Genomic DNA, 6,004 nt, shown 5'->3' with positions numbered 1-6,004 from the left:
CAGCCTCCCGAGTAGCTGGGATTACAGGCGCCCGCCACCATGCAGGGCTAATTTTTTTTTGTATTTTTAGTAGAGATAGGGTTTCACCATGTTGGACAGTCTGGTCTTGAACTCTTGACCTCAGGAAATCACAGGCCTGAGCCACTATGCCCGGCCTTAGACCTTTTTAAGTCAGTTCATGTGAGGGCGTCCAGCCCCCACCCCCACCAGTCATGTCTCTACTTCTGTGAGAAACTGGGGTAAAGAGACCTCTGGGATCGACAACTGAGGAGAAGCTGCTGGTGTCTCTGGGAGACAAAGAGAGTAATTGGTCCATCCACAGAGCCTGATCTGCGCCCCAGACACCTCCCACACAGACCCCCACAGGCTGCTACGAGGAGGTGAGGAGTCCGCTGTATGGGAGACATGATGTCCAGGGCTCTCTTTTTGCCTAAAATTCTCGGCTTGCTGTCTGAGTCCCGCCAATTACAGGCTGGGTTTTGTTCGTTTTATAAAATGCAGTTCTCTAGTTCCTCTGAGGAAAGAAGCGAGGGTCATTAGAGGGGTGGAGGAGGGTGGCAGGTGAGTCCGGCTAGAACCTCAAAAGTAGAGAGTTTCAGTCAAAGAACCCCAGAATTCCTGTGGGCAGTGTGGGATGAGCAAAGAAGCAGGGGAGAGGGTGGGAGGCATTGAAAGACCAGATTTTGGGAGGCACGGAAGGCAAATTTTTCAACCAGTTCAAACTCCAGTCTGCTTCTCTGGGTGGGGAAAGGTGTCTCCAGCTGGCTTGGTTCCCTCCTGCCCCAGGGCCTCTGCCTGCACTGCTCCAGCCTCTGCTCCCAGCCCTCAGGAGTTTCTGCCGAATTCACCCCCCTTCCGAGTCCTCCTCCATCACCCAGCTCTCAGGGAGGCCTTTCTGGCCCCCAGGTTTTGTATCATATGTATTGCATATTCTCACAGCATCTGCCCCTGTCCTTCACATGTTTAGTTCTGCTTCAAATACTACACTTGTTAGAACTGCTATTTGATTAATGTCTTATTCCCTCACTGGACTCTTTAAGTTTCATGAGAACTGGGACCATGTGTGAATTTGCTCTTGATTTTAGCCATGCAACTCACTGTGATGCCTGGCACATGGGTGCGACGCCATAAACATGGGCTGAATAAGTTAAATGAGTAAAGGTAGAGGAGGTCTATGCACCACAGGTCTTTCTATTCCTTTCCACAAAGAAGTTGGGCCTGCCCCAGCTGATCTGCAGAACTATAATTTGTGCAACCCAAGTTCACCCCTAACTTCTTCTCCCATACATGGAAGAAAATGCATGTCAGTTAGAGTGCTTTGGGCTGCAAGTAACTGAAAAGTCAATCAGCAGTGGCTTAAACCCAACACAGATGTTAGTTACTTAATGAGAAGACTAAAGGTAGGTGATTCCAGAGTAGATTCAGTGGCTCAGTGCTGCCATCAAAACCTAGGCTTTCCCCATCTTTTTTTTTTTTTTTTTTTTTGAGATAGAGTTTTGCTCTTGTTGCCCAGGCTACAGTACAATGGAGCTAACTTGGCTCACTGCAACCTCCACCTCCAGGTTCAAGCTATTCTCCTGCCTTGGCCTCCCGAATAGCTGGGATTACACGCATGCACCACCACGCCCAGCTAATTTTGTATTTTTTTTTTTTTAGTAGAGACGGGGTTTTACCATGTTGTTCAGGCTGGTCTCGAACTCTCGACCTCAGGTGATCCTCCTGCCTCGGCCTCCCAAAGTGCTGGGATTATAGGCATGAGCCACCATGCCCGGCCGGCTTTCCCCATCTTTCTGCCCTGTCATCATCAGCATCTTCTGCTACAGCAACAAACATTCTCTCAAAAATGTCTCAAGCAGAAAGAAAGGGCCAAAAAGGGGTTGGGGAAGGGCATTTGTTTGCAAGATTGAATTTTGAAAATTAAGTGGCTGTCTGTAGTAACCTCTAAGAGAGTATTCATGCCATAGTTTTGTAATTTTTTTTTTTTACCTGTGGCCACACCTCCCCTCCAACCTCTGCAAACAGCTTCTTCATGATAGAGACTGTATTTTAGGACTCTGCTTCCCCAGCCTCTGGCACAGTCTAGGCACCCACACTGCTGACAGAAGAGAGGGCTCTGAAGGGGGCCAAGTGTGAAAGGTAGGTAGGGGCCACAGGTGAGGGAGGGGAGGAGTCCTTTGCTAAAAGCAGGAACTCAAAGGGAAAGTGGGCATCAGGGTGCTCATAGCATAGGAAAGAGGAAGTGGTAAGTCTGAGAAAAGGTTGGAGAGGGTTGTGGCAAACCTTGGCACAGTCTGGAGAGAACTACAGAGAGGAAAGGAAGGGTGTAGAGCCTGAGGTTTATGCCAACATGGCTTCTTCCTTTGGGCTTCATAATATTTCTCCCATCTCACTGGGCATTGTTTCCTCCCAGCAAAGTGAATGTGTGGCTGTCACCCTATCCAGAAGTGTCCAAATGCAAGTGAGCCCTGGGATGGGTGTCACTGATGGCTCCTGCAATAGTTGGAGGAATGAAAGGCTTTTAAATGCACTTCCTTCTTCCCACCCATGTGGTCTAACGGAATTGAATGCTCAACACCAGGCACTTTTTTAAAAAGATGGGAGGAAAAGCTAAAATGTTAGGGGTGATTAAGAAAGAAGGAAGTGTGCCAGGCACAGTGGCTCAAGCCTATAGTCCTAGCACTCTGGGAAACTGAAGCAGGCAGATCACTTGAACCCAAGAGTTCAAGACCAGCCTGGACAACATGATGAAACTCCATCTCTACAAAAAAATACAGGTGTGTGCCTGTAGTCCTAGCTACTTGGAAGGCTGAGGGTGGGGGAGTGCTTGAGTCTGGGAGGTTGAGGCTGCAGTGAGCCGAGATTGTGCCACTGCACTCCAGCCTGAATGACAGAAAAAGACCCGATTTCAAAAACAAACAAACAAAAAAAAGGAAGCAGATCCAAGCCCCTACCTACCCCCAGTCTTCCTTCCTATGGTCCAAGTCTCAGCATCCGGCATTCTCCCTGGCCTTGGGTCATGACCTGTCTGAGCAGGGTCCTGCTGAGACTGCCACTGGGTGTGGGGTGGGGAGGAAGCCCACAGGATTTCGCTGGCCCCCACGACCCCATCAGATCAGCAGAGACATGCCCACGGCTGTGGCTCTACCCTGTGTCTGGAAGTGGGTGCTCTTGTGGTCCTATTCCGGCTCTTGTCAATCAGAGCAGCCAGTTCCCCTCAGTTCCTTCCTCCCCAAGGCTGGTGCCTGGGAGGCAGGGCTCCCTTCTCATTGTCTTAATTCTTCCCAGCCCCCTTTGGAAAGGAAGGACATCATTCCAACTGGTTCACCTACTTTGTCTTGCCTGGAGAAACAAAGTTTAGCTCATACTAGGAATGAAATTTTTTTGTTTGTTTGCTTTGTTTTGGTTTGGTTTTAGAGCCAGGGTCTCACTCTGTTGCCCAGGCTAGAATGCAGTGGTGTGATCACAGCTCACTACAGCCTCAAACTCCTGGGCTCAAGTGATCCTCCTGCCTCAGCTTCCTGAGCAGCTAGGACTACAGGCACATACCACCATGCCTGCCTAATTTAAAAAAATTCTTGTAGGCCAGGGACAGTGGCTCATGCCTATAATCCCAACATTTTGGGAGGCCAAGGTGGGAGAATCGCTTGAGCTCAGGAGTTCAAGACCAGTCTGGGCAACATGGTGAAACTCCATCTGTATAAAAAATTAGCCAGGTGTGGTGGCACATGCCTATAGTCCCAGCTACTCCGGAGGCTGAGGTAGGAGGATTGCTTGAGCCCAGAAGATGGAGGTTGCAGTGAGCTGAGATAGCACCACTGCATTCCAGCCTGGGCAACAGAGTCTCTAAAACCAAACCAAAAAATTAACAAACAAAAAGTTTTCATTCCTAGTATGAGCTAAACTATTTCTCCTGGCAAGACAAAGCAGGTGAACCACTTGGGATGATGTCCTTCCTTTCCAAAGGGGATTGGGAAGAATTAAGGCAATGAGAGGGGAGCCCTGCCTCCCAGGCACCAGCCTCAGGGAGGAAGGAACAGAGAGGAACCGGACCTGCTCTGATGGACAGGAGCTGGAATAGGACCACGAGAGAACCCACTTCCAGACACAGGGTAGAACCACAGCGGTGGGCATGTCTCTCCTGATCTGATGGGGTCCTGAGAGCCAGCCTGACCCTGTGGGCTCCCTCCCCGCCCCACACCCCACATCTTGTCTGAGAAATTTTCTTTTTTTTTGGTGGAGACGGGATCTTGCTATGTTGCCTATTGGTCTCAAACTCCTGGGCTCAAGCGATCCTCCTGCCTCAGCCTCCCAAAGTGCTGAGATTACAGGCATGAGCCACCATGCCTAGCCAATGAAAAAATTTAATAACCGGCTTATCCTGCCTGAAACAAAACATCTCTAAGGGGTTTACTAAACACATCAAAACCCAAAACACACCCAGTATCTAACATTTAAAATATTCAGTATAACTCTCAGATTACCTTTTCCTGTGGAGAGACAAGCAGAACAACAGTCTCGAAAAGACTCCCCACACAAAGGAGACTATCGTGTGGTCCGACAGGATCTCTGGGCTGAGTTGGGCAGTTGCTGAGGAGGGTAGAGGGTTTGAGCTTCTCTCTTGGGGTTTTCAATGGTGATCTCAGCAAGGGAGTTAAGAATCAAAGCCCTGGGGCCATGGCTGTGAAACCTTTGAAAGTAAGAGAACCACTGTCCTGTGTCCTGTGGGAGTTTCACTGTCTGCTGCCTCTTCGCTGTCAGTGTGCCTCTTAAAACACAGATCTTGTGGGAGCGAAACCAATGCCTGGCTCGGAGCAGCAGCCTCTGAGGTGTCCCCGGCCAGCGTCCTTCCACCTGTCCACAAGCATGGGGAACATCTTCGTCAACCTCTTCACGGGCCTTTTTGGCAAAAAAGAAATGCGCATCCTCGTGGCGAGTCTGGATGCTGTGGGGAAGACCACGATCCTGTACAAGCTTAAGCTGGGTGAGATCGTGACCACCATTCCCGCCACAGGCTTCAGCGTGGAAACCGTGGAGTACAAGAACATCAGCTTCACTGTGTGGGACGTGGGTGGCCAGGACAAGATCCGGCCCCTGTGGCGCCACTACTTCCAGAACACACAAGGCCTGATCTTCGTGGTGGACAGCAATGACAGAGAACGCGTGAACGAGGCCCGTGAGGAGCTCATGAGGATGCTGGCCGAGGACGAGCTCCGGGATGCTGTCCTCCTGGTGTTCGCCAACAAGCAGGACCTCCCCAATGCCATGAATGCGGCTGAGATCACAGACAAGCTGGGGCTGCACTTCCTATGCCACAGGAACTGGTACATTCAGGCCACCTGTGCCACCAGCGGTGACGGGCTCTATGAAGGACCAGACTGGCTGTCGAATCAGCTCCGGAACCAGAAGTGAATGCAGCCCCCCTCCCCCTCACTCCTCTTGCCCTCTGCTTTACTCTCATGTGGCAAACGTGCAGCTCGTGGTGTGAGTGCCAGAAGCTGCCTCCGTGGTTTGGTCACCGTGTGCATCGCACCGTGCTGTAAATGTGGCAGATGCAGGCTGCGGCCAGGCTTTTTATTTAATGTAAATAGCTTTTGTTTCCAATGAGGCAGTTTCTGGTGCTCCTATGCAATATTACTCAGCTTTTTCTTATTGTAGAAAGAAAAATCAACTCACTGTTCAGTGCTGAGAGGGGGATGTAGGCCCATAGGCACCTGGCCTCCAGGAGTCGCTGTGTTGGGAGAGCCGGGCACGCCCTTGGCTTTAGAGCTGTGTTGAAATCCATTTTGGTGGTTGGTTTTTAACCCAAACTCAGTGCGTTTTTAAAAATAGTTAAGAATCCAAGTCGAGAACACTTGAACACACAGAAGGGAGACCCCGCCTAGCATAGATTTGCAGTTATGGCCTGGATGCCGGTCGCCAGCCCAGCGGCTCCCCTCAGGAACATGAGGTGGTGGTGGCGAAGCAGACCGCGGTCAATTCTGCATGGTCACAGTAGAGATCCCCG

At 50.5% G+C, this 6,004-nt stretch overlaps 1 pseudogene; it reads left to right on the top strand.

Moving 5' to 3' along the window:
• Positions 1-4,863: 4,863 nt before the first annotated feature.
• On the top strand, positions 4,864-5,635 carry LOC105472860 (ADP-ribosylation factor 1 pseudogene; annotated as a pseudogene).
• Positions 5,636-6,004: the final 369 nt, after the last annotated feature.

This window comes from Macaca nemestrina, chromosome 7 (assembly GCF_043159975.1).
Source record: "Macaca nemestrina isolate mMacNem1 chromosome 7, mMacNem.hap1, whole genome shotgun sequence".
NCBI lineage: Eukaryota > Metazoa > Chordata > Mammalia > Primates > Cercopithecidae > Macaca > Macaca nemestrina.
The sequence above is the reverse complement of the archived record's forward strand: the minus strand, read 5'-3'. Positions and strand labels throughout refer to the sequence as shown.